The 21698-nt window shown below is 43.3% G+C and overlaps 1 long non-coding RNA gene and 1 pseudogene across 2 annotated transcripts in view; one reads left to right on the plus strand and one right to left on the minus strand.

Moving 5' to 3' along the window:
• The window catches only part of LOC118395734 (proline-rich protein 5-like), a 61547-nt pseudogene extending 47410 nt beyond the window's left edge, over positions 1-14137 (minus strand). Inside the window, exon 1 of the transcript XR_008066481.1 lies at positions 13881-14137. The product of XR_008066481.1 is annotated as a proline-rich protein 5-like (transcript). The remainder of the gene's footprint in view (positions 1-13880) is intronic.
• Positions 14138-20523: 6386 nt separating this feature from the next.
• LOC118396164 (uncharacterized) lies at positions 20524-21417 on the plus strand. The gene is made up of 2 exons (XR_004828145.2): positions 20524-20993; positions 21223-21417. It is a non-coding gene; the product is annotated as an uncharacterized LOC118396164 (long non-coding RNA).
• The last annotated feature ends 281 nt before the right edge of the window (positions 21418-21698 follow it).

Raw genomic sequence — 21698 nt, forward strand, 5'->3', positions numbered from 1 at the left:
CTCTTCCTAGAGCTGGCCCACTGGCCAATTTGAGCTATCAGGGGAGAAAGGCCTTGGTCAGGGAGGTGACCAAGAACCCGATCGTCACTCTGACATACCTCCAGAGTTCCTCTGTGGCACTGCAAATTAAGAAATCATGTGACTAAACGAAATAAAAATAAACTACACTATGAAACAATGGCAAGATAAGCAAACTTAAGGATGACAAGCCAGCAACAAACGCTGACACTACACATCCAAGTATATCTGACCAAATTAGGAAAGACAAGAATTGTACTTCTGAATTCTGTCAGTGTCAGTGTGGACGAGGTGAAAACTTATTGTTGTCTAACAACAATGACAAGCCGTCGGGGTCTGACAATTTGGATGGAAAACAACAGGATAATAGCGGACGATATTGCCACTCCTATTTGCCACATCTTCAATTTAAGCCTACTAGAGAGCATGTGCCCTCAGGCCTGGTGAGAAGCTCAAGTCATTCCGCTACTCAAGAATAGTAAAGCCCCCTTTACTGGCTCAAATAGCCGACCAATCAGCCTGTTACCAACCCTTAGTAAACTTCTGGAAAAAATGGTATTTGACCAGATACAATGCTATTTCACAGTAAACCAATTGACAACAGAATTTCAGCATGCGTATAGCGAAGGACACTCAACAAGCACAGCACTTACACAAATGACTGATGATTGGCTGAGAGAAATTGATGATAAAATTATTGTGGGGGCTGTCTTGTTCGACTTCAGTGCAGCTTTTGACATTATCGATCATAGTCTACTGTTGGAAAAACATATGTGTTATGGCTTTACACTCCCTGCTATAATAGGGATAAAGTGTCACATCTGCTCCTGCCACGCCCTCTAGTGCTCACCCTGTGTCTCCTTGACCTGCCGCCACTCCCCCAGTGCTCTCTCCCTCTCTCTCTGTGTGTGTGTGTGTGATTGTGGGGGCGGAGACAGGTGTGCTGGAGTCAGAGCAGATCCCTACCAGCTGCAACCTGTCCATAATCAAGACCTCTACATATACTCAGTCCTGCCTCTTCCACCCTGCCATATCGCGATCTCTGCTCAGTCAGTATATAGTTTCTAGCCATTTGTTACTGTTTAGATCCTGTTATTATGTTGTGCCTGTTTTCCTTGCCTGACAAGATTTTCCTCTCCACTACAGTTTTGCCCGCTCTAACTCTGGTCCATGTCTCCAGTCCCACATCTCGTCATCCTGCTACTCTGTCCTGGATTCCCCACTCTACTGCTCCCTTGGATTCCCCTCCGGACCTGCTTACCCTGTCCCAACCCCTCTCGCTCCAGCCTCAGCCTCTGCACCTGGTTTGCTGCAACCCACCCGAGCTTCCCCTGGCCTGCAATCCATCTCCCCCCTGTGTTTCAATAATAACCTTGGTTACTTCATCCCAGTCTCCTCGTTTGAGTCTGCTCTTGGGTTTCCCTGTTCCACCCCTCGTAACAAAAATAGTTTCTTGTCTAACAGAAGGGTGTTCTTTAATGGAAGCCTCTCAAATATAATCCAGTTAGAATCAAGAATTCCCCAGGGTAGCTGTTTAGGCCCCTAGCTTTTTCCAATTTTACTAATGACATGCCACTGACTTTGAGGAAAGCCAGAGTTTCTATGTATGCAGATGACTCAACACTATACACATCAGCTACTACAGCGACTGAAATGACTGCAACACTCAACAAAGAGATGCAGTTAGTTTCAGAGTGGGCGGCAAGGAATAAGTTAGATCCAAATATTTCAAATACTAAAAGCATTGTATTTGGAACAAAACACTCACTAAACCCTAACCCTCAACTAAATATTGTAATAAATAATGTGGAAATTGAGCAAGTTGAGATGACTAAACTGCTTGGAGTAACACTAGATTGTAAACTGTCATGGTCAAAACATATTGATGCAGTAGTAGCTAAGATGGGGAGAAGTCTGTCTATAATAAAGCGATGCTCTGCCTTCTTAACAACACTATCAACAAGGCAGGTCCTACAGGCCCTAGTTATGTCGCACCTTGACTACTGTTCAGTCGTGTGGTCAAGTACCACAGGAAAGGACGTAGGAAAATTGCAATTGGCTCAGAACAGGGCAGCACGGCTGGCCCATGGATATACACAGAGAGGTAATATTAATAATATACATGTCAATCTCTCCTGGTTGAAGTGGACCAATAGTTTTGACCCCTATCTTTTTTTAGATTGTTTTTTTATTGCTTGTTAAACACAATCTTTCTCTGAGCAATTGTATTAGTATAAAAAATATATAATTTCCCCATTTGTTTTGCATACAGTATACAGTAGCTCAGTATTTGTATAATTTATTTTGTAACATATTTTACTAGGCAAGTCAGTTAAGAACACATTCTTATTTACAATGACGGAATACACTGGCCAAACCCAGACGATGCTGGACCAATTGTGCACTGTCCTTTGGAACTCCCGATCACGGCCGGTTGTGAAACAGCCTAGAACGAACCAGGGTGTCTGTAGTGACACCTCTAGCACTGAGATGCAGTGCCTTAGACCGCTGTGCCACTTGGGAGCCAATAATGATGGACCCCACTGCGTCTCGTTTTTCCAACAAATATATTAACATGTCATTGTGTCATCATGTTTTACTACAAAAGCTAAAGGGGATACTAATTGTTGCCATGTGTAATTTTCAGTACACTAACTTAGGTGGAGGATCCCTTGGAGAGGGGAGAATTACTTTTAATGAGTAACTTTTTAAAAACTTTTTATAATCAATTACAAAAGTACATTTTAAATAGATTATAAGCGGAAGTAACATTTCTATTTTGTCTGTGTATGCACTGAACATTTACGACACCTCATATTATGATCAATTATCTATCCTGACAATAGATTTAGCTGACATATGACATAATTGGTGTCAATTGTTATGCAGTTTGGAAGCACAGACTTAACAGATCAGGGCAGACTGACGGGAGGGACCAGCATCTTGCCCTTTTGGCATTGGGGAAATGGGCAAATGAGGCGGTGGTTGAATATTAATGGCAAATTATGAATCCTTCCTTTTGAAGTTATCCTTTCCTCCTCTCGACACAAATCCTTCACCCGTATAGACTGTTTTCACTTCAAAGGGCCTATTCAAATAAGTTAATGTATAGATAGATCTATTACACATGGCCATCTCCAAGCATGCAACACGTTGGCGGTTTAACCTATCATTGCTCCAGATTACACATTTAAAAAGGAATTTGAAGAACAATTACTAGAATTCATTAGCATTAACCAACCATCAGCGTGTGGGAACCCTGTATGCTGTGGGATGCAGTGAAGGGCTTCATTAGGGATAGGTCCATAGCATTCACATTGGGTCTCAACAAAGCGCAAACCATAGAGTACTGTAGCTCAAAACAAAACTGTCACAATTGGAAGCAAGTATGCACATCTACACTACTTCAGACCAAATGTGGGATGTTTACTGGGATGAATCTTGTCCTGGAGGCAGAGCTGAGAGGTTTCCGCTTGATGGGCCGGCCGCAAAGTCAAAATTGGCTATGTTAAAACATTTATGAAAACAAAAATGAGCTTTTTGGTCTTAATTTAAGGTTAGGGTTAGGCACAGTGTTAGCAGTGTGGTTAAGGTTAGGGGTAAGGTTAGGTTTTATGACTTTGTGGCTAGGCCAGCGAGTGACCACCCTGCAGAGTTGCCTCCAGGACAAGATCTATCCCAATAAATGGCAACCTGCAAATTTCAGGTTTACAATCGAAGTTACCTGCTGCAGCGTATCTCCGAGTTCTGTGCTCAGCTCTTTAGCCGCCAGTTGCTAAAGTGCAGAGGCCTGCCTGCCGTTCCGCCATAGATGGAGCCCCATCTGTACAAAAGCCCGCCATTCAATCCCATGGAATCCTGTTTTTCATCAATATCGCCACGCAGCACACTGAACATCCATCCTCTGTGCTGTTTCATGCTCGGGAATCGTGAGACAGAACAATATGTCCTCGTGAATAGCATCCCACGACATGTATAGCGGACCAAAGTCAATGTATGGGCATATCAGCCCTCATATCTAACGTCCATTTGGAGAGCATAAGCTGGGGAGTTTTTGAGTTTCCTCTTGTTGCTAGCAGTAGCATAAATAATTTGTTTAACAGTGTTATCTGACAAAGGTATTGATGTGAGTCTATGTGCCTCTGCCTCCCCACACATTGTTTTCACCATATCTCTATGTATGAGTGTCCAGTATGAAGGAAGTTAGAGACTGTTTCCCCAATGTTAACTAGCATTAGCGCAATGACTGGATGTCTATTGTATCTACTAAGCGAATCCTTTCGGTCAGTACTCAACACTGTTGACTAGAAGTTTAGGTCCCACGTTCAGTAGTGTTAACCTTGCAGTTCGCCTGAGAACAGTGAAGCAGGAAGACAGGGATCAAGTCATCCTGAGGAAAGCTTAGAGAACGCAGTTTCCAATCAATGTGAAGTCTATGCTGCCCTCCCAAGCAAAAAGGCGGTAACTGCTCATGGAGTGGAACTGAGAAAAATGTATTGAAAGTTTTTAATTGTCCAGCCAAATGAATTCTAGGGAGATCATTGGAGATGTAATGATCTGTTGCCTTACAATGAGTAATTTTTTTTATTCATGTTGACCCTGACCTCTGACATGACCTTTGACCCTTTGACATTACTTGGCATGGTATGTTATAAATTGCAGGGTAACACCAAAACAAGGAGCAATATCTGCAATTTTAATTTGTTAGTTTACTATACATTTATGCTACTAATACAAGAGCAGTGTAATTACCAACAGTAAAAGAGTTTAAAGAGTTTAAACTGCATCCTTTGTGTGTCTTCCACTAAGATACCAGTTGCATTTACATAGAGATGTGCTCTATGTATGTCCTGCGTCAGTCACTGTGTTTCACAAGTATGTCTTGTTATAAGAATACATGTTAAAAGCAGCACTGCAATTATTTGAATTACATGAAATGATTACCTGTCTTGTAATATATAATGATGGAATTTTTTTTTTTTACCTTTATTCAACCAGGCAAGTCAGTTAAGAACAAATTCTTATTTTCAATGACAGCCTGGGAACAGTGGGTTAACTGCCTGTTCAGGGGCAGAACGACAGATTTGTACCTTGTCAGCTCGGGGGTTTGAACTTGCAACCTTCCGGTTACTAGTCCAACGCTCTAATCACTAGGGTACGCTGCGGCCCCAACATGATAGATGTATGACGTAGGGTAGTACAAATGATTTTTTTAAATGACCATGAGGTTGCTAATAAAAACATTTTATTTGTATTTTTTCAAATGACACTTTTGAATGAATAAATAAATGACATCTTTAAGAATACATTTTAAACATATTTACATGTTCATATTCATAAGAGGATGCAAATTACATTTATCTACAATTGATAAAATGCTGAATACAGTTCATTTAACATTTCATTTTTAAGTAAAACTTCTTCAGTGCTCTTCAGTGCTCCTGCCTGCATTGGAAGTTGCAGCCACATGGAGGAAGTCCCCGAAGTCGTACACCACACCTCCAAGTTGAGCTTTCATTTCCTGTTCCACGCCATGGTGGAAACTGTCTGCACTCATGAAGGTGTGTCCTGGCTCGAGGAACTTGAGTGTGATGTCCTCCATCAAAGTTGAGTCAGCATTGACAACACTCACCAGTGATGTTAGGAGGCACCAGTTTTTGTTTTGAGAAGTGCAGTTTTCCACCCAATACACTGCATGCTTGACATTTCTCTCCCTTTCCAGTGCTGTTACATAAGATGAAGTAATCTCCACTGCCTTCCGACCAGCTGTTCCTTCATGCCATACCACTGAGATTGTTTTCTTGTTCTTTTGAGACTTCTTTCCAATGGTGGTGAATGTCTCGTGATAGGCAACAATTCTTCTTGTGAACAATGCTGTTTTCTCACCTCTCATGCGAGGGAGCATGATGACATTTTGCATATCAACGCTCCTCACAGACCAGTCTTCAGGCCAATCTTTCTGTGCATCAGCCTGGTAATGGCTTCTGCTCTGCTCTGCAGACTTCTTATACTCCTCATATTTTCTACATTGCATGCAGTCGGGGTTGGTGATGGTAAATGCAGGTGCTGCATGGCTGTTGTCTTGGTAGGCTTGGGTTTCCATGGCTTCATTCTCCCTGTGCTCCATCTTAAGATGATGACCCTACACCAAACAGAGCTCTCCCTCCTCCTCTCCAAGCTTCACAAAGCTGATGTTCCTTCCCTTTACCGCCTTGCAATAAGTTTCGTAACCACAGCTGGCATCTTTGTTCTTCTCCTTGTAGTCATTATGCATGAACCGTATATTGACGTCACTAGGGAGGTAGAGGGGCATGCTCTCGTCTGTAGTGGCTGATTTGGGGATGGAAGGACTCAATGTGTTACAGGATTGGATTCATGTTCAATTTGCTCGCTGAAGCTTTCTTTCCCCTCTGATCCTTTGGTGGAATCAGTTTGGTGGTGATTGACTTGCCCATCATTGTGACAATCAGCCTGTCATTTTTGGGGTGGTAGGCCAATGTTGTCAGAAAAAACACTTTGCACACCTGTTGTGCAGAACCGCTCTGGTTTGGAAAATGGTACAGGAACCATCTTCCAAACCGACTGTCAGCGCCAACAGTGATATTTTTCTTAGATTGCTGTGCCACCATGTGAAAAATCCATGTCCTCTTCTCCTTATACTTCATCTCCCAATACTTTTCCCATATGACATTTTGCCTACCCTCTGAAATATTCTGACTACATTGCCTCTTGCATTTGGGACCACATGGCTTACCCACTGGTGGAATCTTGGATTTCTTGTTTGATAGGTTGTCTAGAGTTGTGTCCACGGGCCGAGCTGCCACTTGTGCTGGAACATCCAACTCTGAAGGTGGATGATAATCTCCATCATCACCATTGGCAATTGATTTATCATCTGATAGACTGATGTCTAAAGAGTCAGAGACCACCCACTGGTTCTCTATTTCCTCAAATAGTGTTGCCACTGTGACTTCAGTTAAAGGGGGTAGATCAGGAATCTTTGTTGGAATGTGGCCCTCAAACTCAACTGAAATAAACAGAGCAAATTATCAGGGTTATGCATCCTAATTATTCTATTCTGTCATGGATGATAATAGTTAATACTGACATTTTGTGGTGTGCAAATATATGATCACAATCCTTTTCGGTTATTCTATAATATAGGATATAATCAATGTTGATTTTATCTTGTGCAAACATTATCAAAATAATTTTCACTGTCATAAAACTCAGTTATTTATAAATACAAATACAAACAAATTGCATGGATGGACATTGATAGGAATGAAACCTAGTATTGACGTGTTTGTACTGTCCTAACACACCCTCACATGGTAATTTTGACCTGCATAGATACTAATCATCTAGACCACAAGGTTTGGTGGAAGACATGGAAAACTGTTTTTTCTGCATTCATGTAATGATGGCACTGAAGCAGACACATTGAGCACACATTGGGCATGTCAAAGCTTGTTGTACTAATTACATATGCCACCAACAAAAGGGATGGATACAATTTGGGATTTTAACTTTCCTGACGGCAGTAGCATGCTAGCAGATACCCATAGACTTCCAATAATTTAGCTAACGCCAGTTAGCAATTACGCTAGCGCTAGTTGGCAAATTCCTTCAAACTGCACGCTGAGACATAAAAATGGTATTCATGAGTTCATGCGACTGTGGGGAGGTAGTTAAAGGGCTTAAATGCCAAAATCCTGAAGTACGCATTTAAGGCAAAAGCAAAAAGGAAACCCAGCTTCCCAGTGGTGTGAGCCTACCAGACGAGCTAAATGCCTTCTGCGCTTGCTTCAAGGCTGGCAACACTGAACCATGTATGAGAGCCCCAGCTGTTCCAGACAATTGTGTGATCACACCCTCCATAGCCTATATGAGTGAGACCATTAAACAGGTTAACATTCACAAGGGCAATACTTATTACCAGGATGTTTACTCTGAGCATGTGCTGACCAGATGGCAAGTGTCTTCACTGACATTTTCAACCTCTCCTTGACCCAGTGTATAATACCTACACGTTTCAAGCAGACTCCCATAGTAACCTGTCTAAATGACTATCGGGGCACTATCAGGGACTGTCGGGGTACTCACATCTGTAGCCATGAAAGGCTGGTCATGGCTCACATCAACACCATCATCCCAGACACCCTGGACCAACTCCAATTCACATACCGCCCCAACAGATCCACAGATGGATCTCTATTGCACTCCATGACGCCCTTTCCCACCTGGACAAAAGGAACACCTGTGAGAATGCTGTTCATTGACCACAGCTCAGTGTTCAACACCATAGTGCCCTCCAAGCTCATCACTAAGCTAAGGACCCTGGGACTGAACACCTCCCTCTTCAACTGGATCCTAGACTTCCTGATGGCTGAGAGAGAGTAGGCAACAACACATCTGCCACGCTGACCCTCAACACAGGGGATCCTCAGGGATGCATGCTTAGTCCCCTCCTGTACTCCCTGTTGACACACGACTGCGTGGCCGCGCACGACTCCAAATGACTCCAACGATGAGACAGCCTATAGGGAGGATGTCAGAGACCTGGCAGTGTGGTGCCAGGACAACAACCTCTCCCTCTAGACCCAAACTGTTATAGACCTATATCCATCCTGACCTGCCTTTCTAAAGTCTTCAAAAGCCAAGTTAATAAACAGATCACTGACCATTCCGAAACCCACCGTACCTTCGCCGCTGTGCAATCCGGTTTCCGAGCTGCTCACGGGTGCACCTCAGCCACGCTCAAGGTAATAAACGATATCATAACCACCATCGATAAAAGACAGTACTGTGCAGCCCTCATCATCGACCTGGCCAAGGCTTTCGACTCTGTCAATCACTGCATTCTTATCGGCAGACTCAACAGCCTTGGTTTCTCGACTGACTGCCTCGCCTGGTTCACCAACTACTATTCAGATAGAGTTCAGTGTGTCAAATCAGAGGGCCTGTTGTCCGGACCTCTGGCAGTCTCTATGGGGGTGCCACAGGGTTAAATTCTCGGGCCGACTCTTTTCTCTGTATATATCAATGTCGCTTTTGCTGCTGGTGATTCTCTGACCCACCTCTACGCAGAAAACACCATTCTGTATACATCTGGCCCTTCTTTGGACACTGTGCTAACAAACCTCCAAACGAGCTTCAATGCCATACAACACTCATTCCGTGGCCTCCAACTGCTCTTAAATGCCAGTAAAACCAAATGCATGCTCTTCAACCGTTCGCTGCCCGCATCCCGCCCGACTAGCATCACTACTCTGGACGGATCTGACTATGTGGACAACTACAAATACCTAGATGTCTGGCTAGACTGTAAACTCTCCTTTCAGATTCATATTAAACATCTCCAATCCAAAACTAAATCTAGAATCGGCTTCCTATTTCCCAACAAAGCCTCCTTCACTCACGCCACCAAACATACCCTCGTAAAACTGACTATCCTACCGATCCTCGACTTCGGCGATGTCATTTACAAAATAGCTTCCAATACTCTACTCAGCAAACTGGATGCAGTCTATCACAGTGCCATCCGTTTTGCCACCAAAAGCTCCTTATACCACCCACCACTCCGACCTGTATGGTCTAGTCGGCTGGCCCTTGCTCCATATTCGTCGCCAGACCCACTGGCTCCAGGTCATCTATAAGTCTATGCTAGGTAAAGCTCCACCTTATCTCAGCTCACTGGTCACGAAAACAACACCCAAAATCTTTGGAGAGAGTTGAAAGTCTGTGTTGCCCAGCAACAGCCCCAAAACATCACTGCTCTAGAGGAGATCTGCATGGAGGAATGAGCCAAAAAAACAGCAACAGTGTGTGAAAAACTTGTGAAGACTTACACGAAAACGTTGGACCTCTGTCATTGCCAACAAAGGGTATATAACAAAGTATTTAGATAAACTTTTGTTATTGACCAAATACTTATTTTCCACCATAATTTGCATATAAATTAATTAAAAATCCTACAATGTGATTTTCTGGATTTTTTCCCTCATTTTGTCTGTCATGGTTGAAGTGTACCTATGATGACAATTACAGGCCTTTCTCGTCTTTTTAAGTGGGAGAATTTGCACAATTGGTGGCTGACTACATACTTGTTTGCCCCACTGTATATCTCACTGATCGTCCCCAAAGCCAACACCTCCTTCAGCAGCCTTTCCTTACAGTTCTCTGTTGCCAATGACTGGAACGAATTGCAAAAATCGCTGAAGCTGGAGACTTATATTTCCCTCACTAGCTTTAAACATCAGCTATCTGAGCAGCTAACCGATCGCTGCAGCTGTACATAGCCCATCTGTAAATAGCCCACCCAATCTACCTACCTCATCCCCATGTTGTTTTTTATTTACTTTACTGCTCTTTTGCACACCAGTATTTCTACTTGCACATCATCATCTGCTCATCTATCACTCCAGTGTTAATCTGCTAAACTGTAATTACTTCGCTACTATGGCCTATTTATTGCCTACCTCCTCACGCCATTTGCACACACTGTATATAGACTCTCTCTTTTTTCTACTGTGTTATTGACTGTAAGCTTGTTTATTCCTGTCACGTCCTGACCTTTAATAAAGGTTAAAAAATAAATAAAAATCAGCTAGACAAAGGAGCTGATCATAGACTACCGGAAATGAAGGGCAGAGCATGCCCCCATTCACATCAACGGGGCTGCAGTGGAGTGGGTCGAGAGCTCCTGTGTCCAGGTCATCTAATAATCCCCAGTTTACAATTGGCTCATTCATCCCCCTCCTGTCCCCTGTAACTATTCCCCAGGTCGTTGCTGTAAATGAGAACGTGTTCTCAACTTACCTGGTAAAATAACAGATAAATAAAATAAATAAAAATCACTAAGGACCTATCATGGTCCAAACACACCAACAGTCGTAAAGATTGCACGACAATGCCTCTTCCCCCTCAGGAGGCTAAAAAGATTTAGATCCTCAAAATGTTCTACAGCAGCACCATTGAGAGAATCGTGACTGGCTGCATCACCGCTTGGTACGGCAACTGCTTGGCTGGCTCTATGCACACTCACTGGACTCACACACTCACACATATCACACACACACACACACGCATATTGACACCACACACACACTCACACATATCACACACACACACATATTGACACCACACACACACTCACACATATCACACACATATTGACACCACACACACACTCACACATAGACACACTTTAACACTCTTTACATACGCTGCTGCTACTGTGTTTATTATCTATCCTGATTGCCTAGTCACTTTACCCCTACCTACATGTACATATTGCTGCAATTACCTCAACTACCTCACACCCCTGCACATTGATTCGATATCGATGCTCCTTGTATATAGTCGTGTTATTGTTACTTTATTGTGTTAATATTTCCTTTTTTATTTTTGTGAATTTTTCTCACTTTGTAACTCTGGATGGTTAGGAAAGAGCTCGTAAGTAAGTATTTCATGTTGTATTCGGCGTATGTGACAAATACAATTTTATTTGATGTCATACTAATTGGAGCTTCCTGCATATATGTTTACTATGTGACATCTACTACTGAGTCCAGGTTGCAATAATAGGGCGCCAACAGCTGGTCATAGGGAAAAATACAATCTAGGCACACTGTTAATTAAACTAAGAGTAGGCTATCAATAAAGAGTTGTCTTGAATATAAAACAGGTAATACAGTGGATGTATCTGAGACTAGAGATGAATTACAGATTAATTTCCCTCTTTTAAACAAGTCTAATGCTCCACAATAACCAAGCTTCAATGTCTACTCTATACGAAGGATATTGGGAAATAGGGCTGTTACAATTTGTAATGCTGGTGTCATAAGGTTTCTAAAACAAAACACAGTAATTTAGTAATGACTGTGCTAATTCTGATAGTCATTAACTTCTTTACACTATTGTATGGGTTGAGAGTTTGTTGATCTCGCTCTCTTTCCACCTTACTTTGTAGAGAGTGCCGAACAACTGTGAAGCAGAAAGAAACTTAGAAGAAAACTAGAAATATTGAAAGTTGATAACTGAACTTAAACGTAGGAAAAAATACACTGAGTATACAAAACATTATGAACACCTGCTCTTTCCATGACATAGACTGACCAGGTGAAAGCTATGATCACTTAAATCTGTGTAGATGAAGGGGAGGAGCCAGATTAAAGAAGGATTTTTAAGCCTTGAGACAATTGAGACATGGATTGTGTATGTGTGCCATTCAGATGGTGACTGGGCAAGACAAAAAATGTCAGTGCTTTTGAACTGGGTATGGTAGTATGTGCCACGCGCACCAGTTTGAGTCAAGAACTGCAACACTGCTAGATTTTTCACGCTCAACAGTGTGTATTAAGAATGGTCCACCACCAAAAGGACATCCAGCCAACTTGACACATTGAAGCATTGAAGTCAACATATGCCAGCATCCCTGTGGAATGCTTTCGACACCTTGTAGAGTCCAATTAAAGCTGCCCTGAGGCAAAAAGGAGAGTGCAACTCAATATTGGGAAGATGGTTGAAATATTTGGTATTCTTAGTGTATTTTCAACTAAAGAAGAATCAAGTGCTCAGGTAATCAGTGTGCTAAACCAGAAGGGAATTGGGATGTATTTTCCATTCATGTTTATGAACAGAGGATCCTAACTGGTTTTGTATGGTTTTATACCCCCCCTTGATTCTACATCACCAGCACCACCTGCCATCTTCTACAATCTACTTTGCCATCTAAAGCGGCTTGTTGTCAATAGCTTCTATAATCATCATCATCGTCACCTCTTCTCTCCAGAGAGACATTTGACTGGTACATTGTGATAGGAACTGGACTGAGACAATTGAGGGCACTGACTTACATTTTTATTGGGTACCCAGTTTATTATTTTTGATGAACTTATTGGATAAAACTGTATTGTTATGAATGAATAGTCATTGCAGTTGTGATACTCTGGTGTTGTGTATTGATATTGAACATTAACAAAGATAATGAAAAAACAAATGTTTTCAATTATAGATAAACTTCCATTTAAAATGCATACCCCTGTGTCCTTGCAGTATTCTTCCTTCAGTAGATATTGAATGTTATTCTTTGCCTTACTAGATAACATTGCTTTAGAAACCAGTCTAATTTCAAACATAAATAGACTGTATGCACATCATACATAGTAACTCTAAAGTAGTTCCTGGTGTGTTACAATTGAATAGGAACCTACAACCCAATTTTAAAAAAAATGTAATTAATTCAACTAACAAAACATATATGCCCTTTTTGCATATGCTTATTGTGACTGGAGATTACAGTGTTTGGATGACATCTAAGAAATAGTAATAATAGCAGGCCGAGAGAATCCACACACACACACTCCCTTCGGTCTGTCTGCCCCGCAAACCACGCCAGTCTGGGTATTCTGCTTTTGTTCTTGCGGAGCGGCTGAGGTTCCTTCCCTTCCATAATCCACAGATCGATATTTTTAATTTGCAAACGAAGGCATTCACTTCATTCATTTATGAGAACCCCCTAGGCTACATAATCATATCCTTGCTCTATACATATGTGTTATACAATTGTTGATGCGCAGGCTACAGGCTTGCCTACACAAAGGAAATGTATCCCCATAGAACACGATGTCCATGTCATAGGGAGGGACGTAGCCTAGATTACACGTGAAGTAGGCAATTTGAACATGTGCGCTACAGAGTATGCAAACAAACAAACCCATGTAAACAATGCGAATGTAGGCCATTTTACCGTTCTCAATCAACAGACACACATACCTTTAAAAAAATCGACCATAAATACCCTACCCATACAGTAAAGTTTACTGACTGTACACACACATCCATCGCACACTACTCACCGTTCCTTCTCCTGATCGTGTTGCTTATAATAGAATGAGGTGGATATAGCATTGATCAACTTTATAGCCTATCTGCGATAAAACCCATAGTCTATATCATTGTTGATTCTTCAGTCTGCACTGACCAAACAGGCATTTTGGTGCAGTTGTGCGATGCGCCAGCGACCTATCCTGCGGGAGTCATTCCAGGAGCATGCATGCTCGCCTCCGTGTTGTTTTGACAAGGTGCAATCCACTGTACCAGACGCCGTGCGTGTTTTGCGTCTGTGAGCGTGTACGCGCGTATTGGTGTCTGGTGTTGTAGGGTGGATGAGATAAACGTTCTCATTCAAGCACGGCGAGTTTAGACCGATATGTTTATATTTAAAGGTCCAATACACCCGTTTTTATCTCAATATCAAATAATTTGTGGGTAACAATAAAGTGCCTTACTGTTATTGTTTTCAATTAAAATGATCAGAAATAAACAAAAATAACTTAGCAAATACAATATATCAAGCAATAATTTTGCTATGACTGTCTGGGAGTGGTCTGAGAGAGGGACCTAATTGAAGGAGCCTGATGGGAGGGATACGTAAACTGAGAACTAGCTGTTATTGGCAGAGAGAAGGGCAAAGTCTCTTTGTTATCGGTTTATTAACCAAACCCAGCCGATCAAGCTGACATATCGGGTGGTCTTTTCAAACAGCTCTTACACTAAATATGCATTATCAGAATTTTAATTGTGGAAATATATATAAAACACAGGAAAAATGTAGTTTTTGACTGCATTTCCCCTTCAACTTTAAGCACAATTCTATAATTTATTGTTAAACTACACACTTTGTCATCTCATAATTTACGTACAGTGCAAGACCCCTTAGATTTGTGTGTATTTGGTATATGTTGTGTAAATTCTTAGATATTAATTGTTTGATATTACAGCACTGTCGGAGATAGACACACAAGCATTTCGCTACACCCGCAATAACATCTGCTAATCACGTGTAATGTGACCAATAACATTTGATTTGAATGGACTTTTTCCACATTTTGTACCGATACAGCCTTATTTTAAAATGGATTAAATAAAACATTTTCCTCAGCAATCTACACAAAATAGCCCAATATGACAAAGCGACAAAAGGTTTTAGAAATTTTAGCAAATTTATAAAAAGTTAAAAAAACATAAATACCTTATTTACATAAATAATTCAGACCCTTTCATATGAGACTCGAAATTGAGCTCAGATGAATCCTGTGTCCAATGATCATCCTTGAGATGTTTTAACAACTTGATTGGAGTCCACCTGTGGTAAATTCAATTGATTGGACATGATTTGAAAAGGCACACATCTGTCTATACAATGTCTCACAGTTGACAGTGCATGTCAGAGCAAAAACCAAGCCCTGAGGTCGAAGGAATTGTCCGTAGAGCTACGAGACAGGTTTGTGTCGAGGCACAGATCTGGGGAAGGGTTCCAAAACATTTCTTCAGCATTGAAGGTTCCAAAAAACACAGTGGCGTCCATCATTCTTAAATGGAAGAAGTTTGGAACCACCAAGACTCTTCCTAGAGCTGGCCACCCGGCCAAACTGAGCAATCGAGGGAGAAGAGCCTTGGTCGGGGAGGTGACCAAGAACGCGATGGTCACTCTGACAGAGCTTCAGAGTTCTTCTGTGGAGATGGGAGAATCTTCCAGAATGACACCCATCTTTGCAGCACTCAACCAATCAGGCCTTTACGGTGGAGTGGCCAGATGGAAGCCATTCCTTAGTAAAAGGCATATGACAGCCCAATTGAAGTTTTCCAAAAGGCCCCTAAAGACTCTCAGACCAGGAGAAACAAGATTCTCTGGTCTGTTGAAACCAAGATCGAACTCTTTGGTCTGAATGCCAAGCATCACATCTGGTGGAAACCTGGCACCATCCCTACGGTGAAGCATGGTGGTGGCAGCAGCATACTGTGGGGATGTTTTTCAGTGGCAGGGACTGGGAGACTAGTCTAGCAGAGTACAGAGAGATACTTGATGAAAACCTGCTCCAGAGCGCACAGGACCTTAGACTGGGGCGAAGGTTCACCTTCCAACAGAACAACAACCCTAAGCACACAGCCAAGACAATTCAGGAGAGGCTTCGGGACAAGTCTCTGAATGTCCTTGAGTGGCCCAGCCAGAGCTTGGACTTGAACCCGATCGAACAACTCTGAAGAAGGTCTCCGGGTCTCCGGTAGCCTCTGGAACTGCCGATCTGCGGCCAACAAGGCAGAGTTCATCTCAGCCTATGCCTCCCTCCAGTCCCTCGACTTCTTGGCACTGACGGAAACATGGATCACCACAGATAACACTGCCACTCCTACTGCTCTCTCTTCGTCCGCCCACGTGTTCTCGCACACCCCGAGAGCTTCTGGTCAGCGGGGTGGTGGCACCGGGATCCTCATCTCTCCCAAGTGGTCATTCTCTCTTTCTCCCCTTACCCATCTGTCTATCGCCTCCTTTGAATTCCATGCTGTCACAGTTACCAGCCCTTTCAAGCTTAACATCCTTATCATTTATCGCCCTCCAGGTTCCCTCGGAGAGTTCATCAATGAGCTTGATGCTTTGATAAGCTCCTTTCCTGAGGACGGCTCACCTCTCACAGTTCTGGGCGACTTTAACCTCCCCACGTCTACCTTTGACTCATTCCTCTCTGCCTCCTTCTTTCCACTCCTCTCCTCTTTTGACCTCACCCTCTCACCTACCCCACCTACTCACAAGGCAGGCAATACGCTCGACCTCATCTTTACTAGATGCTGTTCTTCCACTAACCTCATTGCAACTCCCCTCTAAGTCTCCGACCACTACCTTGTATCCTTCTCCCTCTCGCTCTCATCCAACACTTCCCACACTGCCCCTACTCGGATGGTATCGCGCCGTCCCAACCTTCGCTCTCTCTCCCCCGCTACTCTCTCCTCTTCCATCCTATCATCTCTTCCCTCTGCTCAAACCTTCTCCAACCTATCTCCTGATTCTGCCTCCTCAACCCTCCTCTCCTCCCTTTCTGCATCCTTTGACTCTCTATGCCCCCTATCCTCCAGGCCGGCTCGGTCCTCCCCTCCCGCTCCGTGGCTCGATGACTCATTGCGAGCTCACAGAACAGGGCTCCGGGCAGCCGAGCGGAAATGGAGGAAAACTCGCCTCCCTGCGGACCTGGCATCATTTCGCTCCCTCCTCTCTACATTTTCCTCTTCTGTCTCTGCTGCTAAAGCCACTTTCTACCACTCTAAATTCCAAGCTTCTGCCTCTAACCCTAGGAAGCTCTTTGCCACCTTCTCCTCCCTCCTGAATCCTCCCCCCCCCCCCTCCTCCCTCTCTGCAGATGACTTTGTCAACCATTTTGAAAAGAAGGTCGACGACATCCGATCCTCGTTTGCTAAGTCAAACGACACCGCTGGTTCTGCTCACACTGCCCTACCCTGTGCTCTGACCTCTTTCTCCCCTCTCTCTCCAGATGAAATCTCGCGTCTTGTGACGGCCGGCCGCCCAACAACCTGCCCGCTTGACCCTATCCCCTCCTCTCTTCTCCAGACCATTTCCGGAGACCTTCTCCCTTACCTCACCTCGCTCATCAACTCATCCCTGACCGCTGGCTACGTCCCTTCTGTCTTCAAGAGAGCGAGAGTTGCACCCCTTCTGAAAAAACCTACACTCGATCCCTCCGATGTCAACAACTACAGACCAGTATCCCTTCTTTCTTTTCTCTCCAAAACTCTTGAACGTGCCGTCCTTGGCCAGCTCTCCCGCTATCTCTCTCAGAATGACATTCTTGATCCAAATCAGTCAGGTTTCAAGACTAGTCATTCAACTGAGACTGCTCTTCTCTGTATCACGGAGGCGCTCCGCACCGCTAAAGCTAACTCTCTCTCCTCTGCTCTCATCCTTCTAGACCTATCGGCTGCCTTCGATACTGTGAACCATCAGATCCTCCTCTCCACCCTCTCCGAGTTGGGCATCTCCGGCGCGGCCCACGCTTGGATTGCGTCCTACCTGACAGGTCGCTCCTACCAGGTGGTGTGGCGAGAATCTGTCTCCTCACCACGCGCTCTCACCACTGGTGTCCCCCAGGGCTCTGTTCTAGGCCCTCTCCTATTCTCGCTATACACCAAGTCACTTGGCTCTGTCATAACCTCACATGGTCTCTCCTATCATTGCTATGCAGACGACACACAATTAATCTTCTCCTTTCCCCCTTCTGATGACCAGGTGGCGAATCGCATCTCTGCATGTCTGGCAGACATATCAGTGTGGATGACGGATCACCACCTCAAGCTGAACCTCGGCAAGACGGAGCTGCTCTTCCTCCCGGGAAGGACTGCCCGTTCCATGATCTCGCCATCACGGTTGACAACTCCATTGTGTCCTCCTCCCAGAGCACTAAGAACCTTGGCGTGATCCTGGACAACACCCTGTCGTTCTCAACTAACATCAAGGCGGTGGCCCGTTCCTGTAGGTTCATGCTCTACAACATCCGCAGAGTACGACCCTGCCTCACACAGGAAGCGGCGCAGGTCCTAATCCAGGCACTTGTCATCTCCCGTCTGGATTACTGCAACTCGCTGTTGGCTGGGCTCCTGCCTGTGCCATTAAACCCCTACAACTCATCCAGAACGCCGCAGCCCGTCTGGTGTTCAACCTTCCCAAGTTCTCTCACGTCACCCCGCTCCTCCGCTCTCTCCACTGGCTTCCAGTTGAAGCTCGCATCCGCTACAAGACCATGGTGCTTGCCTACGGAGCTGTGAGGGGAACGGCACCTCAGTACCTCCAGGCTCTGATCAGGCCCTACACCCAAACAAGGGCACTGCGTTCATCCACCTCTGGCCTGCTCGCCTCCCTACCACTGAGGAAGTACAGTTCCCGCTCAGCCCAGTCAAAACTGTTCGCTGCTCTGGCCCCCCAATGGTGGAACAAACTCCCTCACGACGCCAGGACAGCGGAGTCAATCACCACCTTCCGGAGACACCTGAAACCCCACCTCTTTAAGGAATACCTAGGATAGGATAAGTAATCCTTCTCACCCCCATTGTAAAGTGACTGTTCCACTGGATGTCATAAGGTGAATGCACCAATGTGTAAGTCGCTCTGGATAAGAGCGTCTGCTAAATGACTTAAATGTAAATGTAAATGTGATATTTAAAAAATAAATTATATACATTTGCAAAAATGTTTTTGCTTTGTCATTATGGGGTATTTTGTGTAAATTGATGAGGGAAAAAACGATTTAATCCATTTTAGAATATGGCGTAACGTAACAAATGTGGAAAAAGTCAAGGGTTCTGAATACTTTCCAAATGCACTTCAATGTTCGGAGAGCTGACTAGTTTGGAATTAGACTACTAACATAATTTTGTCTAGTTGGAATGTGTAATTTACACAGTTACAGGCAATAGTGTTGAGGGAGTGATTATTTAAAAGATTAAAGTAAGTAAATGAACCAAAGAGAAAGTGGCGAACCGGGACTAAAATAAACTTATTTGTGCACACTATAGGACCATGGAATGGCTGTTTTATAGGCCTACTATTACTATTAGGATAATTAGCCTAGCATAAATTATAGTACTAGCCTAGGCTACTACTTTATTTCTACAGTGAGGGTACTTTGTAAATTTAAGTAAAATATATTTTTTTTTCTGCAGGGTCATGATTGGTGTTTAGGATGTTCAGGTGTCTGTCTATCTCCATAACAATGTTTGTGAACAAAATGATTATAACAGTGTAGAACAGAACTGAACAGTCAGATCCAGTGTTCTCTGGTTTTACAGTAGTGGCATTAGAGAGGGCAGCAGGGGCCAGGTGTTTGAACTGTTAAACTTGAACATTATCATCACATGCACTCACATTCTCTATCTATCTCTCTCGCTCTCTCTCAATTCATTTCAATTCAAGGGCTTTATTTGCATGGGAAACTTGTTAACATTGCCAAAGCCAGTGAGGTAGATAATATATAGAGTGAATATATAAAGTGAAATAAACAATCAAAATTAACTCTCTCTCTCTCTCTCTCACGCACATGCGCACACACACAGACACACAGCTCAGGCCAAAGAGGCACTGCAAGATTATATTTTTGAAATAAAGAGGCACTACACTATTTTCTTCATGAAATAGCTTTTGTGGGGCACTGGGCTACAAGGCTACATCTTTTGGACAGATGTAGCCTAGATGTGATGAGGAAATTAACATTTTGAATATTACCACTATCTCCCCATAAACGCTTGTCTAATGGAGTTTAGAAACATGTTGCTCTATATCCAGCATTGACCCCAATATCACCCAGTTTCAACACAGTGGGGGTGGGGTCTATGCTCTCTGCCATCTGTCACATCATCATGACACGAACATCATGACATGATCATGGCGAGCGTCAGTGCAGTCAATCAGGGCACGTCCTGGCACAATTGAGGTAGAGAAACGGTGATTGCAAATATTTTTTCGAGGATATTATTTGTTTTTCCACATATACGGCTATGGTATGTGATTGACAAATGACATCTGGATTTATGATGCTGATTCATTTAGTTCATCACTGCGCAATAAATGCGCAAATCTAATATTCTTCAAAAATACAAACCCATTGAACCCGCATATACGACCAATGAACAAAGCGAAGGGCGTGACCAGGGTAAATTTCGAAGAGATACGTCACTCAAACTACGAACCAGGCGTAAGCAGGAAATGCAAATAATATTTGTAGCTAGAATTCACTCATTAGCTAAAGTCAAAGGTCATTTACGGAACATTTATGACATTTTCAACGTTTGTGTCGAGTAGTAAAGCTTCACCTCATAGCCAGCTCGTTTTCCATCGGCAAATGAATGCCAAAACATCTGCTAGCCAGTACACTATAGTTACTGCTGGCTAGCTAAACTAGATTAATGTATTTGTCACAGATGTAATCGCAAGGTACGAGTACAGTGCAATTCTAATGATCCATGCTACAAAAGTGCAGTTCAAAAAAGAGAAGGGAATGAGATAATAGAATTTAGGGTATGGAATGACCATAAGGGGAGCACGACCCACGAACCCGAGAGCTTGGGTGGCACCAAACCCAGTTCAGCCCCCCAAATCACAACCAGCACCAGGACATCAGACAGGGCAGGTGAGACTGGACTGGGTAATGAATGAAAGTGTTAACCCTGCTCCTGGAAAACTACTGGGTGTGCAGGCTTCTGTTCCTGACCAGCGCTAACAGATCTGATTCATTAACACCTCGATTACCTGAATCAGGTATTCTAGCAATGTAAAGGCTTCCATTTAATGAATTTGAGGAACATTGTTAATGGTACACTATTTTCTAGATTGTTATTAATTCCATTCTCCTGTCACAGGTGAGCCCTTCAGTCCATACAGACAAGGACAGTTCATGAAGAAACACAAGGTCTACACATGAGAAAGAGCAGTTTCACTGTCACCTAAAATCCATTTGAACAACAAATCATTTTAATTTTGGTATTTTAATTCATATGTTGAGTATATAGGAATCTCTTGTTGCTGCTAAATGCAAATAAATATTTACATGTGTATCTACTAGTAACCCTCTGTTCTGATTTTACATGTTTTGATCACATATCTGAATTCTAGGAACATTTACATTCCTTCTCAATGTTACATACAGATCCAGTACCCTGGCCACACACCAACCTCATTGGCAGAAATAAGTGACGGTCTGTGCTGTTTAAGATGAGGGAAGATTATATATTTTTTTAATGAGCATGGCTGTATTTCTATTACAGCATATTGGATGACTCAGTCATATTCCATTCAACCAGTTCAATGTAACAGCAATAGGGTTAGGCTACTACAT

The sequence above is a fragment of the Oncorhynchus keta genome, chromosome 17 (assembly GCF_023373465.1).
Source record: "Oncorhynchus keta strain PuntledgeMale-10-30-2019 chromosome 17, Oket_V2, whole genome shotgun sequence".
NCBI lineage: Eukaryota > Metazoa > Chordata > Actinopteri > Salmoniformes > Salmonidae > Oncorhynchus > Oncorhynchus keta.